This window comes from Rousettus aegyptiacus, unplaced genomic scaffold (genome assembly GCF_014176215.1).
Source record: "Rousettus aegyptiacus isolate mRouAeg1 unplaced genomic scaffold, mRouAeg1.p scaffold_m13_p_11, whole genome shotgun sequence".
NCBI lineage: Eukaryota > Metazoa > Chordata > Mammalia > Chiroptera > Pteropodidae > Rousettus > Rousettus aegyptiacus.
The window spans coordinates 70745309-70760419 of NW_023416286.1; the positions used below are offsets into that span (position 1 = coordinate 70745309).

Consider the following 15111-nt stretch of genomic DNA (forward strand, 5'->3'; position numbering starts at 1 on the left):
AGTTATAAAGGCCTTTGCTGTCTCTAAGCCAAGGTGAACCCATTTCATTCCCGTCACCCGTCCTCCTAAGTCAGTCCCTCCAACCCCCTCAGTCACCTTCGTGACTTCTCGTCTGAACTTTTTTCCAAGAAAATGTCTACATCTTCCCTCATCTCAGGCTCCCAGAACAAATGTGGTTTTCAGGTGCCATTTCATCAGAATCACTTCCCTACCCTGAGGTAAATCTCTTGAATTCTTCACATCCCTTTGGTCTTTTCCCCTCATCCTAAATTCATTGCGGGTTCAAGGTATTTCACTGCCCAGGGCGAAATGAGACTTCTCCTTTTCTTTTATGCCACATAATTGGATTCATTTCAGAAAGTTCACATGCTCTTCTGTGTACTTCCCCCACTCTAGCTTCTGAATTATAGATAGACTGTTAAATTATCTGGCTATAAGGGACCATAAATAAATTCAATGTCTTGTATTCGGAAAGGTTATAGATTCTACGAGGCAAAAGTATGGAATCTGGTAATTCCCTTAATTTCTAAAAGCCTCAGCATCTTCATCTTCAAAAGTGAGCCATAATAACAAAAATAAGAATGAGTATATAACAATAAAAAAATATATATGCAAAATTACTTGTAACATCTAAGGAATTATATAAAGTAAGGCTTTTTGTTCTTTTGTTATAATAATTTAGTGTTTGCTAGAAAAAAATAATTAGGTAACAAAATGACTTAGCAAAAATAAACACTGCATGAGGAAGAAATGCCACTGGTAATATGGACTTCATGCTTTCTCCCTCAAAAGCCTTTAGAATCATGAAGGGTCTGTTGTTTATATACATAGAGTTAACTCTAGTCCTATCACACTCAGGGGCTGTGTGTTGGCTTCCATGACTCCTAAGAAACAGCCTTTTTATATCTATAAAACCTCATGTTTCAAAAACAAAAGTTACATTTTCAGTCAAAGTCTAAAGGCAAAGGAATTCAGATTTTCTGACTAATTTAAAGAACAAATTTATTTTTTCTACAGGAAATGTTTAAATAAAGCCATTTGCTATAGATAGCTTTTAAAAAGTCAGACCATTTTACTGAACGTACTCAATGTTGAACACTCTCAGCTTTTGTTCAAAAGTAAAAACATTTCCTTTCCATGTCATTTCTGACACATTCTTCCCCACCTATAACACTCCTATTGTTAGTAATGTCAGCCTACATTCAATTTCTGTACAACCTTCCCCAGGATAGAGATTAGATTAATTAGTAAAGGAAGATCCACTCACCACTCCACTCCCACTACGAATGCTTGAATGTACTAGATACTTGGCCCAGATCCTGCAGGACTGAACCTCTCACTCTATTTGTTGGGTGTGTTGATGGCCAACAGTTCTCAGTTACTGTCTATCTCCAGTAATTGCCTTGCACAGGAGAAAGCCCCTTACCCAAGGTTCATCACTCCACTCACCTCCATCCAATGACTGGTTAATTAAAGACATTAGAAGCCTTGGAATTGGCTGAGGCCTTTGTTGCAAGCAAATTGTAGTTTAACCTCTCCCAGGGTCCAATCACGCTTCTTCCTTCATTCCCCACAGAACTCACACTCTCTTCAATAAATTTTCTACACCTGAACCTCTGTCTCAGATTCTGAGAATGTGGCGTGGTCCAAGGAAGCAGACTCTGAATTGGGACTCTGAAGGATGAACAGCTGGCCCACTGGCCATAAAGACCTCCTCACTGGTAAGAGTACAGAAAGTTTCTTATACAGGTAGCAGTACAATTGTTAAAATTTTCTCCAGTGGAGATCTGGGCTTGTGTACTAGTGGAAGAGAATGCATGGAATGATTCAGTATAGCAGACATTTAGATGCATGTTGCTGGAATCAATTGATAATTTGGGAAAATAGAATAAACAGATGAGAATGAGTAATCACCAATTAAAGTATAAGTGTTCAAGCTGGTGACCTCATTAAGTAGTAGTATATATAAAGGCTCTCATCTTTTACAACTGAAAGGAAAGAAAACTTGGAAAGAAATCTACTACTTAATTTAAGAGTAGCAGGGCTACAGGAGAGATTGTATTCTCAACTTTGACACATTTGCTACTCCCAGGTCAGGGCCCTGATTGGGAAGTAAATACTGGGAACCTAAAACAGTGGGTAAGGACATCTGAGTTGATACATTTAAAAATCTTGAATCCCCAGATTCTCCTGAGCCCTCTGGGCCTGCAGAAATGGCCCACTCCTCCCTATTAAATGCTAGTGACTAACCTCCCTTTTCCAAAAATTGCAAAGAGATTTCTGCCTTGGAAGATGACACAAAGAAAGCACCCTTGATCTACTCCCGCCATCTAGCCACCAGACCAACAACTAGAGTTAAATCAAAATATAATCCCACTGAAGAAGTATTGTGTCTCCTAACAAGGTGAAGACATTACACCTTAATATTGCTGCAGGCTCCAAGAATGTACCAGCAGAAACACGCAAGACAGAATTCTGAGAGTACTACATCAACTAAACAAGAGAAAGTTTCTATTATGGCAGCACTCTTTTGTGAATAAATTTAACACAATGGTCTATAGCCATGCCACCTTGAACAAGCCCTATCCAGTCGGATCTCAGAAGCTAAGAAGGGTCGGCTTGGTTAGTACTTGGATGGGAGACCACCTGGGAAAACCAGGTGCTATGGGTGTAAAAAATAAAAAATAAGGGATTGTAAGCTGAAAAGGTCCTTGCAATCTGTGAGGTCAACCAAGGGTTGCCTCACTTAAAATTAATTAATTGATTGATTGATTGATTTAACACAATGGCAAGGACCCAGGGAGATAAAACTAACACTTTGCTTAGATGGCTCTGGGAAGCTTAGAGAAAGTGATAGCCCTCACTGAATAAAAAGACATGCCAGAACTATCATCGTTAATAGTGAAGAAGGAATCAAAAGTCTCAGAGAAGTGGGCATGTAAGAGTGGGTATAGCACTCCATAAATATTTGTCGAATAAACCAATGTACCTACTAAGCTCTCAAGACTCAGCTTTTCCCACTACTTTCTCTTCCAAACACCTGTCATTTAAAAGAACAGACAGATGACTTTCTCGCCACTCCCCAAATACAATAGCTGTTTGTAGACTGTGCCTTTGTATAAACTGATCACTGCCTCAAATGCTATTTCAACATTCTTTTATTCATTCACCCAACAAATATTTATTGAGTGCTATTCCCACTCACCCTGTCAACTCCAATTCACTCTTTATGTCTGTCATCTTCTCTGAGAAAAGGTTTGAGCCTTTTTCTACAAAAGTGGTGTTTTCTGGGCCATGGCACTTTGGACCTTCTGTCCTGGGACTCTCCTCTTTAAATTGCTCCTTTCAACTTACCTGTCTTTCTCTCTACATCACTGAGTCCACACAGAGCAGAAAGACCGCCATCTAGCTCAGATCCACAAAAGATGTGTTGCTTATACATTTTTCTTTTGTCCGCCTAGCTTCACCTACAACATTCTTCTTGTAACAACATTCCTACTTCTTTTCAGGAACTATTGACCTCGTCTCCATCTTCCCAATCTATGTGGCTCCAACTACTAATCACAGTTAGTCACAGATGTCACACGTGCCCTTGGTCACAGAGGTGGGCATGTGACCCAGCTCTGGTCAGTAGTGAATCTCCTTGCACATCATACTTGGTCCAAAGATAGAATGTGACCCGACCCAGACCAATAAGACTTCTTCTCTGAAATATTATATGTGGGCACTGAAAGGAGGAGCTCCCGCTTCCCTCTGGGGTCACTAACTTAAAGCAGCCTATGGCTATGACCTCCTGTTCTCACCACTTGAAGGAAGCCCATCGGAAATAAGGAGAATGTGGCCAACAAGCAGAGAGAAGCAGGGTGGGGAGAGCATACCTAACAACACTATTTTAGCCTCTTAAATCCCTGAGGCCAGATACACCCCTACTCATTCAAGTAAATCGTAAAAAAAAAAAAAAGTTCTTTGAATACAAATACAATTTTAAAAATACTTTTAAAACAGTGTTCTTTGTCAAAACTCAATTCAAACATGTTAAATTATCCCATAAATTATTACTGAGTCTCTACTATGTGCTGGGCATTCTTTTTAGATGCTAAGCTGACACAAACATCTTACCCTTTTCATAATAAAATGCCATTTTATAATGCTATTTGAAAATTAGTGTACCTCAGAAAAAGCTTAAAAGCCCTTAGAATATTATTAAAAATATGTATTTTAGAGTGATAAACCCAATCCTCTTTAATTGTATTTATAGTCTTAGTTATTGGGGTAATTTCAACTCTAACATGAAAGCAGATAATATTTTTTTAAATGGTATAGATATAGGATCAGTAATGTAAAAGTTAGCTAACCAGTGAAAACAATATATCAAACGAGGTCAGGAATAAAAATGTATACTGTATATATTTACTCATAAAAATTAAGATTGATTTGATTCTTGATAAAGCAAGAATGATAATGTAGGAATCGTGTTGCTTTTAAAGAACCTCTCTAACTCTGCCACCTAAATTTACAAGTTTTCCCTCAGATCAATTAGCGTGAAGCAGATGTGCCAGACTGTAGGTTCAAGTGCTCAATGTTCTTGAAAAGCATGTAATTCAAAACTTAACATAACTTAAGATGTGATCTCACTAGGACAGAATACAGGATTACTATCCTCTCCCAACCATAAGTCCTGAATGTAGAACTTTGGCATTCAAGGATTAAATACTTGAGGTATACACTCTTGAAGAGTATTTCAAAACTGTGGCATGTACTTTCCTCAAGGCATCAAATGATGAGGATTTTTCAAGCAAATTACTTAGCTAGACCTGTGTTTGTTTTCTAAATCTAGCTATGCATCAGAATCACAGTTTTTAAAAACTAGGGCTATCTGGCTACTTACTTATCAGTCTGACAGATTCTGAATTAATGGATCTGAGATAAAGAAAGAGGATCTGTATTTTTTTCAGTTCCTAAGATCATAATAATGCAAAGCCAGATTTGATATCTAGAAAACATCCCAGCACTCCTAGCTGAATGAAGCTTTCTTTTTCCTTACCAGTTATCATGCATGGTCAATTTTTCTTAATGTTTATTAAGTAAAATACAAAACTTTAACTAATATTGAAGAGATGGAAAACTTGTGTCACAAAAACATGCTTAGAAAATATGTGATGTATTTCCATATTCAAAAATTTGAGAATTCAAGAAGATCTCAGAACATAACCCTCCTGAATGTCAAGTCTACTGTTTTTTTATATATATAAATTTTAAGATTGAAATGGCAAGCACATTATATTAAAAGTTATTCAATTTTAGAACTTGAACAGACTTTGGAACTCATTCTGTCTAACTCCCTCATTTTACAGAAGAGGACTCAGAGATATTGATGTTAACATATTAATGGATTTCATTCACATGGCCAATGAACTCTAAATTGTCTATGTTAATGTAAAATTTCCAAATTCTGCTTTGTTGAGCACAGTAGTCTCTCGAATCACTAAAGCCATTGAAAAGTATTGAACCTGATCCCTGGAGTCCTTTGTTTCATTGGGTTAGTAAATAAGGAGATGGTTCCATTTATAAAAACCTCTCGGTTGACAACCGTGACTTTTTTTATCTGTTAAAATGGTCAGTTCACCTGATGGTTTACAAAACCTCTAATTTGAAAAACAAGGACAGATTCCAGAAATCAAGTTGACAAATATTGACAAATTATTATGTCGTGTTCCAAGACAGAGCACAGTATTCTACAACTGGGTAGATTATGATAGGTTTGTGGCTCAGGTTTACTTCAGAAAACATTCAAAACTGGTTAAGTTAATTAGTAAATCAAAGCAGAACAAATAACTTTCTAATCATAACAAACAAAATTTTCAAAAAGAATACTAGTTATTGGTTTTCAAGAGAATTCTACCTCAAGTTAAACATATGACATTCTTTGTAGCCATATATACATTGTTTCATCCATATACAAAGCCAATTTTTTCTAACAAGGAAAAAATACATGACAAAAATAATACTAATTCTTAAAGTCCATCTTTAAATGTTTAATGCGTTTCTAATTAAGGACACTTGTGACTTTAGGTGGCTTATATTATGTCACTATTTTTATATAGCAACACGCCAAAGAAACCTGTCAAGTTTAGACTAAATTTGTATAAGGCAAGATTCAGTATGAAACATATCCCAGATCACTTCAGACATTTTTAGCATACATATGAAGTGTGTCGGAGACAGAGTGCCCACAACAGATCTTCTACAAGTCTAGAGGGTTGTGGTTTGACTATAAAATCTGAAAGTCATATTTAGGTAAGATATACATCATTGGTCAACTATGCTTCAGACTGTGGGGGAAATATTTCTGAACAAGTAAGTGAACTAATTTGTAATGAAGGGAGAGACATATCTGAAAGGATCAGAGTTTGAAGGGAGATTATTTCTTTTGCTCATTAATTCATTTATTCAATAATCCTACATTGAGCACATTCATCACAAATATAAACTGGAAATTTAGGTCTGGGCCTTCCCATTGATAAGTTAAAAGGTTATATAGTATAGCCTTGTCTGTTCCAGATTTACTGAACTGTTCAGTTTGAAAATTGACTTAAAGAAAAAAGATATGTTCAGTTATTTATTTATACTATAGATAGTATTGAAAATATTATTTAGGAACTATAGTGAGACTGCTGAAGCTACACTCTGGGAACTTCTGAATAAAGAAAATAAATTGCACTCTCAGACGAAATTTAAACTAATAGTGCAACAACTACGAAATCAACAAATAGGTCATCCCATGAGTAAAGGAGACAAAAATTTTAGGCTGGCACAGTTTCAGAGTCCATTTGAATATATAGTCAGCTCTATTTTCAGGCAGTGGATAATCCATTTGAGCATTTTTAGGCATTAATTAATCTACCCTGATTAAGCCTTAGGGCTGGGTGTGGGATACCAAATAGGAAGAGACCTCTGAGAAGAAGAGACCATCATCTAATTTTAACAATAGCACCTCTTTCCAGGCCCTTCAATTTCCATCAGTTTTTCTAAATGTTGAGTTACACATAATATTAATTAGTTTTCAACACAAAAATAGTGGGTAGGGGCGCAGGAGATATTTATTTATTTGTTTGTTTGTCTGTTTTAGGCGAGGCAACACTTGGCTGACCTCACAGATTGCAAGGACTTTGTAAACTTACAATCTTCTCTTATTTTTTAGTTTTTACGCCTACAGCACCTGGTTTTCCTAGGTTTTCTCCCATCCGAGTACTAACCAGACCCAACCCTGCTTAGCTTCCAAGATCAGACGGGATCGAGCTTGTTCAGGGTGGCATGTCCGTAGACAGATTTTTTTTTTTAATAGTGATATCATACAATGTGTATCCCTCCTATTACTAATTTAGTAATTTCATCTTATCACATCTAAAATTGACTAGTTATTAATTCATAAGTCACATCAGAAGTAACAAATACTGCATTTAGGAAAAACAATGGCCCATGCTATGCCATGAAATTTTAAAAACTAAAGAATAGTTTGGAAAAAATAGATCTCAATATGACATCAAAAAAAATTTTTATTCTAAGTATACTAGAGCAAATATTTGGAATTCATGTGCTAACATTTCTAGTTCAGAACTTCTCTTCAACTTTCTATTCTGTCAACAACTTTCTCATTCCAAAAAAAAATCTCTAACCTCTATTAGGATGTACAATTTTTCTTGAAGTCCTCAGCTCTTAAAATGCCTTGTATCCCAAACCTTAATATTAAAAGGAGGAGAGGGCACAAAAGACAAAGAATGGCTTAATCTAATCATTTGAATTTCTCTTTTTTCCTAGTTTAAGGTGAGAAGTATTTTTAAATAAAGAGTTAGTGACTTATGGGGGAAAAAAACCTGTGTCATATTGCACAGCATAGAAAATACTTAGGATTTTTATAATACAATATTGTGTTACCTTAAAATGCTTAAGTCCCTCATCTCCCAAAAATAACAGAAAAGCTTGAAAAATCTTATATAACAAACATTTAACAGCTTAACAAGAAGATTAAGGAATAAAAATAAAATAGAAATTAATAATTGAGGTGAGCCCAAATGTGCCAACCATAAGCTGAAATAAACAGAATTGAGAGTAAAATCTGTGATCTTTCTGAGAAGTAAGGCTGTTTACAGGAAATACAGTCACCTACATCAGTGCTTTGAACATAAAAGTGGAAGCACATTAATTTCTTGAATAAAATAGTAAATATTAATATCATAGATATTATATATGGACATTGTGTGGCTCGGTAGCTACACAATGTTGACAACAGTTTTCCAACAAATATAGACATCCTCTTTCAATGACCCCTATTTTTCAGAGATCACATCATGGAGATAAAAATAGGTCATGATAATGGCGTTCTCCAATTTGATCCCAACTGAGAAAGCACAACCCATTTCAAAGGCCTCAACAAAAAGAAAAATCCCTAAGAAGTGCCTTGCTAACCATGACTTGGCATCCACCATGTTTTTTCTCTCCCCTTCCCGTAGTGATTAGCTCCTATCACTACTGAGGCCAAAAATGGCAGCTGCATCACTGTCGCTCACAGAAGAAGACATCGCCTATGGTAGACGATGACACTGCTATTACCACCGAGACCCATCAACATCCAAGTCAAGACCACCTCATATCATAAGTGTTGATATCTGTACTGAGACTGCCATCTCCCATTTCTGCAGAAGTCCTGGCATCAGAGGTAATTAATGAATCAATGGAGATTTTCTTAAAAGTGTTTATTTTAATATTTATGATGGCTGTTATTATTTCCCCCTTTACCAAGGGCCTGATTGGACCCTGTGCAGGCAAACAGCAAGAATATAGCAAATACATTTCAGGGCATTTTTCCCAAATTAAATATCTCCACAAAGTAATAAGGTTAATTCACCACTAACCTCAAATATTCTATTTGTCCCCAAAGGACAACCAATTAAACATAGAAAAAAAAATCTGATTTTTAGAATAGAGGTGTTGGCATGCATGCTGCAAAGGGATAATTTCAATTAAAACAAGTACCTCTCTGAGAAACAAGCACTCTTAAAATTTAAAGCAGTGAGGAATCAAGAAAGTTTGGCTAGCTGTGAGAGAAAGCTCTCTGCTCCATGGCAAGTCAGAGCATGCGGAGAAGTCAGAACTATTTCAGAAAATTTGCACAGTGGCTCCTTACAAACTGAGAGGTGATTTGGCAATAATCTACATATTCCTAAAACAACGACACCGTGAGTACAGCACATACCCAACATGGATAAAAATGTTTTTATTACCCAGGGCGCCGACTTCAAAAAGGTTCAAGTTTCATTTGCAGAATTTCAGACAAGATCTAAATAAGTAAATAAGTATTTGTTTAGGTTGCCCTTTTTGAATATTGGCATGAGAGCGAGGCTGGTTAGGAAATGTTAACATGCTGCGTGCCATGGTGTTACCTGAACTGGATGACCTGACATTGCTATTGGAGTACCAAGGCCACAACAAGGTATAGTAATCCTTGGAAAACACGACCATACCATACACTAGCAGAACCTGCAAACCACTGCCATGAAGCAGCAAGGACTGCTTTAGTTAGTATTTACAGTTTGTGTTGCGCGGCCAAGTCTCTTAGGACAAAAAGCAACAGCATTGCTAGGATTCATCTACCAACCCAAGCTTTCAGGACCAAGTATTCACAAAACATTACAAGAACAAACTTCCTTCCCACTCCCCACCCCAACCCCATCCCCCATTATAAAGTCAGTCATAAAATTGGTGAGTGACTTCGGGGTAACATTTTGACCAATCTTGTCCTGAAAAAGAGAATCAAATACCTTCAGTTTAAAAATGAAAACTGGACCCAAAAAACAAGTGGAACTATATACCATGAGCTCTTTGATAGAAAGGCAAAATACCAACTAAATTTTCCTAAGTTACTTTATAAATTTAGCTTAATTCTAATAATCATACACATGGAACTTTTAAATTACGTATTCCAAATTTAAAAAAAAAAACAAATAAAAATTTTAAAAAATAAAACAACAAAAACAACTACAAAATTTCTGAAATAATAATAGTAGTCAAGGAAACTAGCCCTTCTCAATATAAATTATAAAGCTACAGCTATTATAGACAGTATGATTCTGTCATATGAACATGCAGATAGATAAATAAGATAGAAATTGCAGAAATAATTACAAAATATAATATTTGATTAAAGTGACACTTCAAATCGATGGAGAAAAAGTATGCAATAAAAGTACAGGTACAACTGGCCAGAGGGAAAAAAATGGATTCTTTACTTCAGAACTGACAATAAAAGAAATCCCAGTTCAATCAAATATTTAAACATGAAAACAAAACATTAAGAGCATTAGAAAAAAAAGCGGAAGTCTTTCTATTTTTGATACAAAATCCAAAAATCGTAAAGTAAGACTTTAAATTTGATGACATAACAATAGAACATTTCTACATAGTAAACATATATATGTATGTATACCATTAATTAAGTCATAATTCCAAAACAAATTAGGAATAATATTTGAATTCATGTCAAAAAGAAGTTCGATGTCTCTAAAACGAGCTTCTGGATATCAATAAGAAAAGACCAATAAAAAGCAAAATTTAGGCAACAGACAAGTCACAGAAGAGTAAATCTCTCTTAAAAATATGAAAAGATATTCAAAGAATAATTTTTGTTTTTTGTTTTTTTATTTTTAAATTTAATTAGTTTCAAGTATACAGTACCTTGGTTAGACATCTATATATAGCTAGTAAAATGATCCCCCTAATTGCTCCCTTCCTCCCCTGACCCTCCACCTAGCCAACATATTAATGCCAACTGCATTCCCTATGCCATGCTCCCCATCCCCATGACCATCCATCAGCTACTAATTTGTACTTCTTTAACCCTTCACTCCATTCTTCCAGCTCCCCAAACCCTCCTCCCCTCTGTCTGTCACCAAATTGTCCACTATATTTGTGAGTCTGTTTTTGATTAGTTGGTTCTTTTTAGTCCTTAGATTCCACATATAAGTGAAATCATATAGTATTTATCTTTCTCTGTCAGACTTAAATACTTTCTAGGTCCATCAAAGCAATATCTTTTTCCATCCTCTTCCTTTTCACATGTAGGGGTCTTATTTTCTTATCTTTGCAGCCACTCTATGTTTTGGTTGGAGCACCTAATTCTTTTCCATTTAAAGTACTTATTGATAGGAATGTAGTTGTTACCATTCTTTACTCCTGTTTTCGATACATGATTTTTGTTTTTAAAGAGGTCCCTCCAACATTTCCTGTAGTACTGGCTTAGTGGTGATAAATTTCTTCAGCTTATTTTTGTCTGGGAAGGTCTTTACCTGTCCTTCAACTCTAAATGATAGCTTTGCTGGATAAATTATTCTTGGTTGTATATCCTGGGTCTTTATCCCGTCTATTATTTTTTGTCAAGCCCCTCTGTCCTTCATAGTTTCTTTTTTCAGAAATCTGCTGCCAGTCTTATGGGTGTTCCCTTGTAGCTAATTACTTGTTCTTCTCTTGCTGCTTTTAATAGTCTCTCTTTGTATTTAAACTTTGGCATTTTAATTATGATGTGTCTTGGTGAGGGCCTCTTTGGATCCCTGAGTTTTGGGATTCTCTGCGCTTCCTGGGGTTTTATGTCCATTTCCTTTACCAGGTTAGGGAAGTTTTCCATCATTATTTCTTCAAACAGCTGTTCAACATTTTGATTTTCTTCAGTTACACTGATCGGACGGATATTTGGAGCCTTAATAGTGTCCCATATCCTCCTTAAATTATTTTTATAGTGTTGCCATCCATTTTCTTGCCATTCTGACTGAGTGTCCTGATTGGCTGTCCTGTCCTCTAGATAGTGCATTTGATCCTTTTTAAAAATCATTTTGTTTATTCCTTTGTTTATTCTATTTAATATACTTCTCATCTCAGATAATGTGTTCTCCATTTCAGACTGGTTCCCTTTTATAATTTCCATTTCCATTTTTATGTTTTTTATCTCTTTGTTGAAGTTCTCACTGAATTTATATCTACACTTCCCAAAAGATCATTGAGCATCTTTATAACCAGTGTTTTGAACTCTGCGTCTGTTAGATTACTTAACTCCATTATATCTGGATCTCTGCTCTGTTCTGTCATATGGTTTCTGCTTCTGTGTCTTTCCATTTTGGCTGCCTTTCTGTGTCTGTTTCTATGTACTAAGTGAAGCTCCTAAGTCTCTCGGTCTTATTAGTGTGGATTTGTGAAGTAGGTATCCAGTGGCACAGTCCTGAGAGGGAGTCAGCTGCAGGCCAAACTTAGCCCAAGCCTCTACCCCTCTGGAGCCACCTGTTAGGATTTATCAAGTAATCCACAGATGCTGTGCTTATAGTTGCCTCAAACGGCCACATCAGAAACCGGGGCCAGCTGCCTCCACCAGTGTGAGTCTCAGCAAGGAGCACTATAGTTGTTGAGGATACACTTGGATGTGGCTTGGATGGGGCTCAAGTTGGGGTCTACACCATTTTGTTGTTGTTGTTCAAAGAACATTTTTTAAATGCAAATTAAAACTCTACTGAAATTTAATTTTTTACCATTATCAGATTGGCAAAGTTCAAAAAGTTTGCTGATAAACAGTACTAGCAACCATATAGTAAATAGGGAATTAGACTGCTGCTGGTGGACATGTAAATGAGAGCAATTGACAATTACTATCCAAATTTAACATCCCTCATTTAGAACAGAAATAACTTCCCTTAAGTCTTTAAGGTCCTTGTTTGCCTAATCTATCAGATCCCACAACCCTGTCTAAAATTTAACTTGGTTACCTTGATCCCTGACACTGGATTAAAATTTGTCATCTAAACTCAAAGCAGATATGTTATTGCTGAAATACTCCTTTTCCCAGCGAATTCTTTAGAAGGAAGACACGATATAAAAGGCAAAGAGAAGAAAGTTAATAGGCACTGCTTATTTATTCATTCTGTAGGTGCTTGTGTTGAGAACCTACCAGGTCTCTTAAAAGCCTGCCATGTGGCAGGTACTGTTCAAAGATCTGTAGTTGAAGTACTGATCAGGACAGACAGTGGTGGAGCTTAAATCTAGTGAGAAAATATGTGATAAATGTTACAGTTGGGAAAGATGGCAGTTGTTAGCTGAGAATTTCACACAGTCAAGAGTTAGAAACCTGAAGCTTAAAGAATTCACCATCCCAAACAGAGCTGGGCAGGACTGGTACCCAGGCATGGAGAACAGGGAAATCTGGGCCAGAGAGAGCACGGTTCATTAGAATAACTGAAAGAACTTCGTGTACCTGGAGTGTGTGAGAGGCAAAGTGGTGAGAGAAGAGGCTGGAAAGGCAAATAGCCTTAAGCCATGGAACCCCTGTCAAGGAATTCGAACTTCATCCTAAGGGCATTAGGAAATTATTAAAAGATCTGAAACAGGAGAGTGATATAATCAGATTTCTAGGTTTTTTATTTGTGTATTTTGCTCTGTTGTTTAATTGCAGTGTGGAGCATGTGTTTGAGGGGAGAAGGAACAAGGCAGAGAGATCAGGTATAATACCCCAGAAGAGAGATGCTTGTAACCTGGTCTTGTGACAAACAGGACCAGAGAGACTCAGAAAGGAGCAATCATGGTAAACCTCAGATCTGATCATGACATTTCCATGCTTGACACTCTTTGAACTTTTCCCATTGTTCTTAGGATAAACTTTCAAAAATTCTTAACATGGCTTAAAGGGCCCTTTGTGCTTTGGGCCATCCCTTCCCCTCGTACTCTGACCCTCTCTGTTCCTTGCATGTACTAAGCTCTTCGGACTTGAGGCCAATCACATATAACCTGCCTAGAAATTTCATACAGGTCATAACTTTGGTTCTGAACAAAGTGGATAATTTAAGAGGTATGTAGGAAGTCAAATCAACAACACGTGGAGAGGAGAAGGACATCAAGGATGAAACAAAGGCTTTCGGCTTGAGTTACTGGTTGGTTTAGGGAACATCTAGAGAGGAGGCAGAGAAAATGGTTCAATTTGGCTTAGATTGAGTTTGAGGTGGTTGCCAGTTATCCTAGAAGAGATGATAAATATGCAATTGAATTTAAGTACTTAGCACATGCCAGATTCTGTGCCAGACACTTTCACATATATTATCTCATATAAATAACTGAGTAAAATGTAGATAGAAAACAATTAACTATATGAGCTAATTTTGCAGTAGGCTCTACAATAATTATGTTAATCTAGACTATTCACATCTATTCATCTGAAATGAGAAATTTATTCTGAAGAAGTTAAAAACTACCTAATGATTTGAATCACTTCATTTCCAAAGTACCCCTCTGGTCAGTTATGGTAAGACTTTTTAAAAAAGTATAGATGGGTTGCTGAATAATTTTATGCTCATGGAGCAGTTTCAGCCTGTCCTAGACTTTTGCACGAGTAATCATGGAACCCAGCTTATTGTAATAAGCTCAATAGAAGTAAAGGGGAAAACGTCTTACCACTCTCACTTCCAACAACGCTCCTCATTCCATGTCACTTCTAGACCAATTTCTGTAAGGACTTCTGCTGCCTGCTTTGAGCAAACAGTTATTAAAAGCCAGATCTGTGAAGTATTTCTTCCACCTAGTTTATACATTTTATACATCTTTACATTGTGTCCAAGGGCAACATTAGCTTTCCAGAATACATTTCTTCTGTATTCTTCAAAACTTCAAGACTCAATAAGATCCCCAGAAACAGAACTCACCTCTTTGCTTCATGATAGTTTAGAATAATGTTTCTCAAAGTTGATCTGTAGCCAAGCACGCTGGCATCAACAGGATTGCTTCCTTGAAGCACAGGCTTGGCTCCTTACCCCCAGATTTATTAAGTCAGCATTTCACAAGATGAGCCCAGGAATCTGCATTTTAAAAAACTGCTCAGGTACTATTTATTCATGCTAAAGTTTAAAAATTTGGATAATTTTTTTAAAGTAGGGTAGATAATTCTCATTACACATCTTGCTAACAGAAATAATTACTCCTCACAGAGAAGTAATATACCAGAACAATAAATAGATTAAAAAAGTAAAAATTTGAATCCTTTGTTAAAAACAAGAGACTGAACACTTTAATCAGACTTCATGAAAGGTT

General features: G+C 36.4%; 1 pseudogene; it reads right to left on the minus strand.

Annotated features, from left to right (window-relative positions):
* Positions 1 to 7207: 7207 nt before the first annotated feature.
* On the minus strand, positions 7208 to 7326 carry LOC118609716 (annotated as a pseudogene).
* Between the last annotated feature and the right edge of the window lie 7785 nt (positions 7327 to 15111).